The sequence below is a fragment of the Myiozetetes cayanensis genome, unplaced genomic scaffold, assembly GCF_022539395.1.
Source record: "Myiozetetes cayanensis isolate MyiCay16 unplaced genomic scaffold, myiCay2020 scf27, whole genome shotgun sequence".
Classification (NCBI taxonomy): Eukaryota; Metazoa; Chordata; class Aves; order Passeriformes; family Tyrannidae; genus Myiozetetes; species Myiozetetes cayanensis.
The window spans coordinates 1,084,853-1,097,073 of NW_026087488.1; the positions used below are offsets into that span (position 1 = coordinate 1,084,853).

A 12,221-nucleotide genomic window follows, 5' to 3' on the forward strand; every position below is an offset into this window, starting at 1 on the left:
AGGAATAGCACAGACTGTTGCTTAAGACACTGAATATCTGTAAGACACAGGATAGCCCTTCCATTGACATGTTCCAGGACTTTCACACTTATATTTCATTCCTCTTTCACAGTGTTTGACTTGCATGACTAAGTAAAGACTTTTTTCTTCCTCTTTTTTTTCCCCCCCTCGCTTTTAAAACTATTTTTCATATAGCCTGTTCCCAATTGAGGCTTTTATTGAGAAACAAATGCTTCTGGTTAGCTTCTGTGTGGAATCTGTCCAGCTTTAAACCATTGCCATGAGCAGAATTCATTGACAGCAAAAGGAAATCAAAACAAACATTCCCCAGGACGGGGCACTTTCCTCTAAAGGAAATGAATTCTTGCATATTTCTGTGTGTCTGCAGTGGGTGTTTGTGCCCAGCACACACAGACACGCCCGGCTGTGCCCGGGGGCCGCGTGTGCCGGCACCGGCACAGGGAGGTCACGTGGAGCCCCGCTGGGTGCAGGGAACCAGGAGGGTTCCTGTACTGGAAAACGGGAGAGTGTGTTCTGGGTAGCTGTGGTTTGCAGTTCCAGAAGGGGAGGGATGGCTCCCTCCCTCTTGAGTGGTGTGGTTTGGTCAGGGAAGCTGCTGAGCTTCGAGGGACCGAGCGGTTTGGGAAGTGGGTTTGTCAGATTTGTGGTGATGTGGGGTTTTTGGTGTGTTTGTTTCTTCAGCTGTTTTAGCTCAAGAGAGCACAAACCGGAATCTCATGGGGAGTTGTGTCCTTCTCATGCAAACCTGTTTTTCTCTCTTTTCCCTTCCCGTTGGGCCTGGGGAGAGCTTGATCCAGCTTCCCTTCCACACTGCTCCCTCGGCAGGGCCTGAACCGCTGCCTTTGCTCACAGCATCCTGTACCAGAGAAGGGGAAAGAACTGAACGGTCCTTCTTTCATCTGCCAGATGTTGTTTTGTGCTCTCCCTGACCTTGACCAAAGCCAGGTGCTCCAGGGAAGAGCCCAGCTCAGATCTGTCCCTGGCAGCACCGCGGGCTCTGCAATGGCCCCGGAGGGAGGATGCTGCTCCAGGGAGAGGAGCTGCTCCTGAGGGGGGACAAGAAGTAAGGGAAGGCTGAGGACAATCTCCTCTGGTTTGTGACCTGCAGATCTGCCAAAACTCAGCTCTGGACAGCTGCTTTCTGCTGCTGCTCTCCTCTCTCCCCCCTTTTTTTTTTTTAATTCCAAGACAGCATATTGAGGGGTTTGATTTGTTTCTCTTCTTGCTTTTGTTTTTCCAGAGTGGTGAGCGTGTTTTAGACAAACATAATGAAACAATTTTAAAAAATAAAGGAATGGAAATAACCTCGTATAAAGTGGCAGAGAAAAACCACTCTTGGCACCATCAACTGTGCTCATGGCGAGGCACAAACTATCTCAGCATGTCAGAGACACTTAAATCTGCTTCATCTGAGAAGCCCAGTGTGGGGGCAGCACTGCAGTGTGTCCGCTGCTGGTGGGGTACAGAGAGGCTGTGGTGACTCTTGGGTTTGGTTTCGTTTCTTCCAGGGCTGTTCTGGTTGGGATTTTATAATTGTTTCAGATCTGGCAGACTTCTGATCCATCCTCTTTAAGAGTGCTGGGTGTAAAGAAGCATTAATTACAACCCCAGACCCCACACCAACCCCCCACCTCACTGTTGGTAGATGGTTTTCTTCACTGAGCAGTTGGAAGAACTGGACTGTGTCAGTGGCTTTCTCTCGTTCTGATTTCCAGAGCATTGGCACCTCTGGAATGCTGGTTTGGGAGATGCTTGCAGGGTAGATGTGGGACCCTTGGAAGGAGGATCATTTTCTGATCTGCCTAGAAAAGCAACTGTCCTTTATCATCGTTACAGTTGGAGAGCCTTAATGAACTAAAAAACTCCTGTCACAAGAGTCCTTAGCAAGATGCTTATATTTTTTTTAAAAGGGAAGAAAATTGTTTCTTGCCTTTTTTATTAAACAATAATGCAGGTTCAGACTGTGTTCTGGTGAGTCTTTAATTGGCACAAAAGGGCAGTTTAGCTTCATCTTAAGGAAGAGTTGTCAAACAAGCTGGAATTGTTTGCCACTTGGACACACACTGAGCTATAGGTTGTGATTTGCATCTTCCTCCCCACCATTACACAGTGCAGGAAGTGACTTCGTTGGCATGAAAAGAGCATCTAATGAGGACACCTCTCCATTGCTGATGCTGGCCCTGCAAGAAGTGGATTTCTTGTCAGAAATGTAATTTGTGGGCTGGAGAAGGCAGGTTGAACACCCTGTGTGCTGGGGTGCTTTAGGGGCCAGGGGAGGAGCAGGGGGGTGTTCCAGGGAGCAGGGACGGGATGAGCCAGCCTGGAACGTGTTCTGTGTTAACACAGCCCAGGCCTGTGGCACGTCCTTCCCTTTTGGGGGACTTTTCCTTCCCCTGCATCTCTGAAGATTAGAAACCCCCACATCTTGTTTTGATCAGCATGTGGATGTTCTGGAACATCTTGAATTGAGTCAAAGCAGCAAGAAATTGGTTTTTGCAAAGAAGCTTCTTAAATGAAAGAATTCCATTATGTAATTTATTTTTTTTTTTAAATCCACACAGTAATTCCTTTAAATTCTGCTGGATATCTCTTGTATAACATAGTGGTTTGGACTGTTACTGGAGTATGTTTTCTTAACATTGTTTTCTGCTTTTTGAGTGTTTTCTGGGGTTCTTTCTCCTGCTTGGAGAGCTGGCACCATCCCATGCTGCAGACACTGGCAGGGTTCAGTGACACTGGGAAGGGCAGGTGTGGTGTCTGCAGGGTGAAGGATGCAGATGGGCAGCCCTGGATGGACCAGAGGTGTGTAGGTTCTCCCAGGTGGGACTGGCTGCTGGTGGGTCTCTGGGTGCTCCAGGAGCCTCTGCCCCACCATTCTCAGCACTGCTGGGCAGGAGTGGAGCTGCTTTCATGTGTGATGTGCTTTGTGCCTGCTGTGATCAAATACACAAGTAATTAAACTGGAAACCCTTTTTAAAATTCTGTTTATTTGTTCAGAGACTACTAAGAAACCTTGTGCAGCAGCTGTAGGAGGTTTCTCCTCCAGGAATGGACTGAGCTCTTGGGGAGGGGGCAGAAGGACACTGTGGAATGGGCTTCCTGTCTCCCCCAGAGAGCAGGGAGGTGCTGGGGCCTCTGCAGTCTGAGCAGCACTGTTGGGGTGATGGTGCAAATACCAGCCCATGTTGGGCCTGGGGGGAACTGCACGAGTTCAGTGTAAATGCTGGTTAAACCCCGCCAGAAACCGAGGCAGTTTATGAACACTGTTCATCTAACCTTTTGTTCTCATCCCTTTTGTGGCACTCATGGTTTAGGAGAAGCCCAAGAGGAGAGGGAAGTGCTGCTGTTGTTTCCAGGTGAGGACAGCAGAGCTGTGTGGGGCAGGAGGGGGAAGCAGGAGGGCTCGTTGGCGAGGAGGGCGCAGGGAGGTGAAGAGGGGCCGTGCTGAAGTGGCCACTCCATGGCAGGCAGCCTGCTCTCCTCCACGCTGCATGTGCACAGCTCTTCTTTTCAGAGGGACTGCTGAGTGGTGCTCCATTTTCCTGGGATTCCTTTTCCACGGTGGCCGGTGGAGCACCGGCCGTGCTGCAGGAGCATCGTTAGAGCAGCGCTGCCAGCACAGGGCTGGGTGGGTAACTGGCACCACAGACCTCAGGGCACCCCTCCTGCAGCCCCCAGCCCTTCACAGCCTGGCCTTGGACACCTCCAGGGATGGGGCAGCCACAGCCTCTCTGGGCAACCTGTGCCAGGGCCTGCCCACCCTCCCAGGGAAGAATTCCTTCCTAATATTTAATCTAACCCTGCCCTGATGTTTGTGAAGTGCTCAGAAGTGTCTGTGGCCAACGCTCTGCTCTTGTCGTGCCACTGAATTCCTCAGAGTGTTTTTTTGGCTGGCAGTGGGGTGTTTGTGACAGCCTGAGCCCTGCTCCCGATGCCAGGAGCGCTGTGATGCCCACCGTGCAGTCTGGGGGGATCAGAGCTTTATTTGGATGGAGAAAGCTTTTAGGTCTTGGGTTTCATTTCGTTGTTTTTACTGTTGTTTTCCAAATTCCCTTCCAATCCATCTGCTCTCCTGACATCCTTTTTATGTTGTTTGGAAGATGGGGAAGCAGTTGCATTGTGAGTGTGGTCAGGTCAAACTCCTCACTTTTATCTGTGCTCTCTGGTAGGTGATGGGCATTTGGGGAATAAAACACTAAGAACAGGGTTTAACCAGCCTTTGTTTGCTATTGTCCAGCTGGGCTTGAGACAGCAGCAGAGATGGGAACAATAAACAGGGAGAGGAAGGAGAGATTTTAAACAGAACTGTTTCTTCCTATTCCTGTGTTCCTGGAACCTGACACATTTTGCATTTTAGTCCCAACTGTATTAGTAAAAATAACACACAGGCAAGGTGTGTTCAGTGCAGCTTGGCACAGTTATGATTTTTTTTGGCTGTTGCTTAGTTTTTTATGCATTTGTCTCCATCTTTGTGTGTTTGATGGGGGTGTCTGTGTGTTCTGAAGGTGCTGAAAAAGAAGTAATTACATTTAATGATTATCCTGCCTCATGTCGATGTATTTACCACATAATCCCCTGCGGTCCCTTGGGCCATGGGAATTATCCTGGGCTTTTGGGATCACTGTGCTGGAAGGAGCTCCAGAGCTGAGCTTCTTCCCACCTCAGGCAGCCTCACCATGTGGCCTTTCCATAACCCCTGGAGTACTGGCGAGGTAATGTTGGCTTTTATTACCCTCTCTAGCACTGGGAGAGTTTGTTTGACACTTTGCTTCTGTGATGGCCAGGATCTCACCAAATTTAGCACCTCAGTTTCTTCATGGCAGTTTCATACCCACTCTGCTCAGCTGCAGCGAATGCCAGAGTGTTCTTGCCACTGGTTAAACCAGAGTTCAGGCTGGTGTGAAAGGTTTGCAGTTTGGTTTACTGATTTGATGTTATTTGTAAGGATGTCTGCAGAGGACTTCACTGTCTCAGGTCACTGCTGTGAATTTTTTCCCCTTAGTTTTTATCATTTGGTCTTCTGTGTTCTTGTGGGCTGGTTTCTCAGTCCCTGCCCCAGCCCTGTTCTTTTCCCTGTGGCAGGTGACTGATTTACACAGTTGTTCAGAAAAAGAAGGAACCTGGCAGAGAGCAGTGTTGTTTGGCCAGTTTTGTTATACAAGGCAGCTTTAAGTCCTTTACATATTGCACTCTTCCACTTCAGCCCTTTTCCAGTCAAGCTTTAGTCTCTTGTTTTGCTCCTCTGAGCACTTGGGAGCGTCCCTGGGGATTGCAGTGTGAGTGGTCAGGGATTGCAGCTGCTGGCTCTTGCCCCAGCTCACACTGAAAAGCCCAGGGCTCCTGTGTAATGATAAAGAGAATTTCCTCCCTGTTTTTGTTTGAGATCATAAATACAAAGTCATATTGTGCTGTCCCTTTCTTTCATCTTTTTTTAAAATGTAATCTCCAAGTGATCTGCCTGTCAGATGCCTGGGGGCTCACGGGAGAAGGTTCCTGGGCAGGGTTTGTGTCAGGCTGTGCCAACACCACGCCTGTGCCATCCTGTGCTCCCGGGCACTAGGGAGGAGGTTTTGGGAGGTTTTTGGTGAGGCCAGGCTCTGAGGCAAGTGTGTTTGCCTTCCCCATCCTCTCTGGGCTTCGTACCCTCCCTCCTCAGGGGAAGTTATCTTTGAAAGTCTCCCCCTACTTCAGGCAGGCTGTTTTTAATAGCTGCACTGCTCTTAATTTCGAAACCCCGGGAGTAGCTCTCCGGTAGGAATAGAGCCTGGAAAACAAAGCAATCAAAGCAAAACTGTCCTGCTCCCCGGGCATGTTTGGTTAGCACAGTCTCAGGGATGCTCCCTCGAGTTCTCCAAACTCAGTGTGAGGGGCTGGGAGGGAGAACCCGCAGCATCTGCAGCCCCTCCGTGTGTGTGACGTGTGAGACACCCGTCCTGCTGAGGAGCGTCAGCAATAACCCAACCTATTCCACCCAAATAAATAAGTCTGGAAATAAATCCCTTGTCATTCTGTCTTTATAAATATCTTTTAAATTGAGGATGAGTGACAAGCAGTGGTTGAGTCACTGGAAGGGCATCTCTGATAGTGGTGGAGGAGCCTTTCTGGATGTGTTTTGTCCCTGGTTGTCATTGCAGCCGCTCGTACCACGCTGCCCTTCACTGGCTGCAGGTTGAGAAATGACAGTTGGTAGATTGAAGATGGAGATACTTCTGGATGCTGCTGGGAGCTTCTTTGATTGGACCTGAATTGCTGGGAAGGGAGAAACGTTCACCTGTGAGGGAGGGGAAGGGGTGCTGGCCCTGCCACCTCCCTGTGCCCCTGGTGCTGGTGCAGGGGACCAGCCCACGGTGACCACGGCAGGTGGCACACGAGGCTCTGTGTCCTCACCCTGGAGCACAGAGTCTGGATGGGCTTATTAGATTTTCAAATGTTATTTAGCTTGATTGCAGCCTTTTTACAAAAGGAGTTAAGACAGGGATATAAAAGATAATAGAACTATAAATTGCAAGTCAGGTTCTTATGAAATCAGTAAATTATTCATTTAGCAGTTGTGTGTGTGCTAATTTCATGTTGCTATGGTACCTGGGGGTGCAGGAGGGAGCTCGGCCTGTGAGCCGTGGGGCTTGGGGGAGCACAGGAGTGTGTGGCACACAGCTTGCAGATGGATGATGAACTGCCCCTCTGTCTGCTGTTGTCCAGGGAGAGCCAGAGCAGGGCACTGAAAGAGGTGTTTCACACCAGGTATGTTGTTTGGAATCGGACCAAAAACCACACGTTTCAGTCTCGAAATCTGTTTGTGTGTGCTTTGTCTTAGTGGCATCTCTGCCTGGTGTGTCCCTGGAGATAGACAAATCACAACATCTCAGTGCCAGCTTCAGGGCTGCCTCCCCGATCTAGTGCAAGGTTGGAACAAGATGATCTTTAAGGTACCTTCCAACCCAAACAGTTCTGTGATTCCAGGATTCTGTGATTCCTGCTTACGTGGTCCTGCCTTTGCCATTGCTGGGGCCAGCGACAGCTGCCTCTGCAAAATGGATTTTCTTCCAGCTCCTGTTTTCCAGGAACATGGTTTTCTCTTGGGTTTGGGGGATAGAAAACCCTGTGTTCCTGCTAGTGTGTAGGTGTTTACCCACACTGCCTTATTACCCTCCTGTGCCGGGCAGTGCCGGGGCTGAATGGATGGATGGATGCTCCAGAGGGCAGGATGGATGCTCCAGTGTCAGATGCAGATTTCAGCCTTTCAGACACATTAAACTTGCAGGCAAACCAGCAGGACTGGTGGGGGCTGTAGGGTGGTGACAGGACAGGAGCTGTTCTGATGGTGATTGTGCCCTTTGGCAGTTGCCACAGGAGGGTTCTCCCATGGTCAGGGCATGGCTCTTCTCTCTGTTGTCTCTTTGCAGAGCTGCAAGGGGCTGCTCTCAGGCCTTTCTGTGCAATTCTGGCATTGTTGGGCACTTGCAGCCTCTCTCCTTGGGAATTTCCAAGGCTGATGGTGCCAGTGACCGGTGTTGCTGTGCTGGGGCAGAGGGCTGGCACCAGGAATGGTGGGTGGCCTGACCGGTCTGTGATGATTGTGAGGGCAAAGTAAAACGCTTTAAAATGTGGCCAAGACTCCATTTTGTTGCAAACGTTGTTTTTGGAAAGTGTGAGTCTTCCAAGCTGTCTTGGGTACAGCAGCCAGGCAAGACAGGGTTTATGCTGTGATTGTGTCTCAGCAGAAACACTGAGTGTTTCCCAGGAAAATGGGAGGAAGGAGAGCAAAGCCAGCAGGGTCACACAGTCCAGGTCTGTTCAGCCAGAGAGGGCTCCAGGCTGGCATCCTCCTTCTCCCTGCTGCCTCTGCTCTGTTCGAGTTCCAGGCAGCTCTAAGCCACTGAAGCAAATCTGGGAGACTCTGGAACAAATGACCTGTAAGGCTGCACTTCCCGGAGGGAAACAACAACTCTTCCATGACAGTGGTATCTGCTCTGCCGTGCCTGGTTAATTGAGCCCGTTGTGGATGTTTGGCAGCACGGGGAGCTAATTTTTTCCCCCCAGAGACACCGAGTGCAGGGAATCTGTGTGTATATGGAAGTGTCTGTGGTCTTTTGCATTGGATAGTCCTCAGCCTTCCTGCTGGCCCACGTGCTAAGTGCTGCTGCACTCAGGTAAGGAGATAATGATCACATCATTAAGACACTACTAAAGCTGGCATTACTTGTTAGGTCAACATATCGATCTTGACATTACGCTGCAAGATTTTTTTTAGATAATGCCTGTCCATCCTGCCTCTTGCTCCAGGAGGAGGAAAGAGGAGGGAGAGAGGCAATGCAAAACTGGAAGTGACTTGACACTGATCTTTCTCCCAAAATAAAAGCACTTTGCTCTTTAAAACATTTGTTGTGCTGCGGAGGCTCCTGCCTTTTTGCTGCTGATGGGATTACTGGCAGATTTCCTTTAAGTCAGTAGAAATCCCAAGGGAGTTGCTGGGCTCTGGGCGGATAATTTGGTCATTCTAAAAAAAGACTCTCCTTTGCCCTTCTGTGTTTGGGTGCCCAGTGCCTTCCTGGAGGCTGAGCTGCCCTGCCCTGGGGTTTGGCTCCAGCTCCCCTTCACCATCCACCAGTAAATGTCCCATCAGTTCACTCCCCAAATGACCCCTCTCTCTGTCACTGTACACTTTTCCTTTGCAGCTGATGCACCTTTGCATTGTACCCTTACTCTGAGTTTATTAGAAATCTTGGAAATGCCCTTCCTGTCTCACTGCAGAAGAAAACACCTCTCACTTTTTCATGAATACTTGTCTTGTTATCTCTTCTGTATTGAAGCTGTCCAAGACAGTTTTTGTCATTTCACTGGGCCCTTTATATTGTGCTACTTAAAGGCAGCTTGTAAAAATAGCAGCAATTTTACTTTATATATGTGTGTGTGTGTGTGTGTATTTTCTATCACTAAAGCTTTATTTGGTATTTTAATCTGGGCTTACTGACTGCACTTTTAAGGACTTATAAATCAAAAGTGATAGTTCCAAAAATGCATGATGTTTTTTAGTCCCTGACTTGCAGAGAAGCAGTGCTGAGCTGGTTCACTATCCCTTTCTAAATATATTTCATTAAGAATGGTCCATATGGTGTGTTAGGGAGAAGGGGAGTGCAGAGCAGAACCTGTGTCTGCCAAAGAAAACTGTTTTGATCTAATGTTGAGCATAGTACAACTTTGGGGGGAAAAAATAAACATTGTCAGATGGGTGCTGCCAAATTTCACAATTTATCAAGAGTTTCAGGCTGTTCAGTGATTTTTTTTTTTTTTTTTTCCCTTCGGAATACTCCAGTTTCTGGAGTCTTGTGATTTACACAAGACTGTTCATTTTCGTTTTTGAAACATGTTGTAGAAAACAGCCTCAAAATATGGAACCAGGAAGCTGCAGTGTCAGCAGGTTAATGAATCCTTCGCTGTATTACACTGAAGATCTGGTGGATTTTGTAGTGCCTCTTGTGATTTGGAGATGGTGAGTTGTGGAACATCAGGGTCCCAGTGAAAGAGGAACCGGGAGAAGGGAACCTCTCAGGGTGCTAGGTACGTTCTTTTATTTTCCAAGGTACGTCCATCTGACTTGTTCTCCCGTTTTCTTTGAGGGAAATCGTGTTTCCCTAGGTTTTGGTGATGGAGAGGAGCTGCAGGGGCTGCATCCTGATGGACAGCAGCTTTGGGTCCTGGGGCACAGCGTTTTGCAGAGCTCCTGATGAGGAGAGCTGTAAAATCTCACCTACATTGGGAGTTTAATGTAAAATTGTTATGACATTACAAAATGACCCTTTATGGGAGTTAAGTGTTCAAAGTCAGGAACAAATAACATTAAATACTTGTTTCCATTCCCTATATTCTCCTGGCCTTAAGATGCTGAGGGAGTGGAAACCCCAAGTCCTGCATGAGGGTCTGTGTTGGTTTTCCTTCTGTCCCTGATTTGTCACCTTCTGACCTGGAACAAGTCACTGCTCCCTCTTTTCTCCTCCCTGCTTATTTTGATCCTATTTATTTTTACTTCTCACTAAGTTAGCTTTGAATTTACTGCACTGAAGCAAGTTTTACAGGAAGAAAATGGGGAGGATTGCAGTAGAAAATGAGCAGAGTGTGAGGACGAGGAGGAGTCTCAAGGGCTCGTGTCCTCCAGATGAACAGCAAGGTTAAAATCTGGTGGCTCCAGCCCACGGTGGATCTGGTTGCGAGATCAGCACTGTAACCTTACTTATGGGAGGGATAAATCTAATTTCTAATGCACTTACAACTGGGCTAGCAAAAGCACAAGCAAAACACTGTAGAGAACATTTACCTCAACCTTGTCGGGTGGGACAGATCCTTCCACTGTCTCCCAGATCCGTTTCCCAGCTTGCAGCTGGCACTTGGAAGTGCCCAATTATAAATTTGTGAGTTTTTGCGTTGCTTGTTTCCAGGTTATTTTTCTTTCTTTCCTTTTCTTTCTCCATTTTTTTTTCCCCTTTGCCTATTTTAAGCCTTGGCTCCAAAATGAGCGTTCTGCTTCCCACAGTCCTTCATCACGCAATGTTTTCAGCAGACACTCAAGAATTAAACATGTACAATTTCCATAATACTGATTATCCCTGTTTAAGTGCTATTTTAGAGGGTATTAATTTCTGTTGCAGCAGCAGCCGCAGCACTCAGCACCACCAGCCCAGTTTTCCCTCTGTGCCTTAGGCTCGGGTTTGGCACGAGCTGGGATTTGGCTGGAATTTCTCACCACTGTTTTTAGTGGGAAGGGAGGGAGGCAGAGCCATCCCAGCGAGGAGCTGGTGCTGGGTTGGAAGAAGGCTGCCTCTGTCACTTTTGATATTTTTTGGTTTTTGTATGCAGAAACAAAGCACAATTAGAATACAGTTATATATCCTCATCGTTATTAAAGCTTGGATTAACATGACATAAAGTTTTGTCTGGGGAGCCTTTTGCTATGGCTCAGGGAGCATTTTTGTGTGACAGTAATAGGCTACAGTTAATATACTTGAATGATACCAGAATCTGTGTAATAAGACAGAACAAAGGGGGTTTATTTGAAGCTGAATTACAAAGGTGGAATTATCACTGTGAACAATCCACCGAGATCGCAGCTTAATTACTGTTTCTGGCGCTGTTTTGGTGTAATAATGCGGAGTCAGAGAAGCAAAAGTTAAAAAATATCTATCTTCCATCTCGGAAGGACATCTTGTCAGTCAGGAGGGATTGATGTGTGGACCTGTCACCTCGTTCTTAACACCCAAATCCTCTCTTTGCCCGTTTTTGCCGTTTGTTTGATTTACCGAGCCTGTTTGCCGTGATTCAAGAGGCTCTTGTCGCGTTTCTAGGAGAAATTCATCACTGGGACATAATCCATTCAAATGGCTTTTGGGCAAGAAATAAAAAGTGTTTGAAGCCAAGAGGTTTCAAACAAACCGTTCAGAGGCAGCTGTTGGGCCCTGTGGAGGGGGAGGAGGGAGGGCAGGATTGTTCTTCAGGACCTGGAGAGAAAAAGGAGTGAAAAGGTGGGAGCTTCCCTCGGGAATGGTTTGTGGGGAGGCAGGATCTGGGCACTGGGGAGTCTGGGGTAGACAGGAGAAAAGACACACGTCCCATGCATGTGTGCCTGTGCCCACCACAGGTCTGAGGCAGATGGAAGTGGCAGCTTTGGAAAACTTGGGGCCGTTTTCATGTGTAAATCATTATTCAACCATCTTGCATTTGTTTGGGCAGTTATCCCTCTGCCTGTGCCTCGAATCCCTGTTACACAGATGATAAGCGTGAGGGAGTAGGACTCTTTCTTTAATTTTTATTTATAAACTAAAGAAAATTACTTCTTTCTCACAGAAATCACTTTGATGGTGTCAGTAGTTGCTGGAGGTTGAATGACTTCAACCAAAAAACACAAACCCTCACAACAGAAAACCTTGTTTTTTCTGCAGGAGACTTTCAGAGAGCAGTAATGTGCTTCCAGGATCCCGGGTACGGTGATTACGCCTGTAATCCCTGTGCCGTCCAGGGGTAATTAAAAACTGCAGCTGAACCTTGGTTTCAGATGCCTGGGTGAGACTCTGTCAAGCTGATGAGATTTTGCATTGTTGACACGCGTAAAACTCAATTTACCCACCAACACCCGTCATTCCTGGGCATTCAAACAGGATGGCACTGGGGCAGAGCGGGACCAGCATCCGAGAGCTCGGGGAGGGCCGGGG

General features: G+C 48.0%; 1 protein-coding gene across 12 annotated transcripts in view; it reads left to right on the forward strand.

Moving 5' to 3' along the window:
- Positions 1-12,221, forward strand: part of MSI2 (musashi RNA binding protein 2) — a 220,201-nt gene that overhangs the window by 109,748 nt on the left and 98,232 nt on the right. The gene's annotated exons all lie outside the window — the stretch shown is intronic.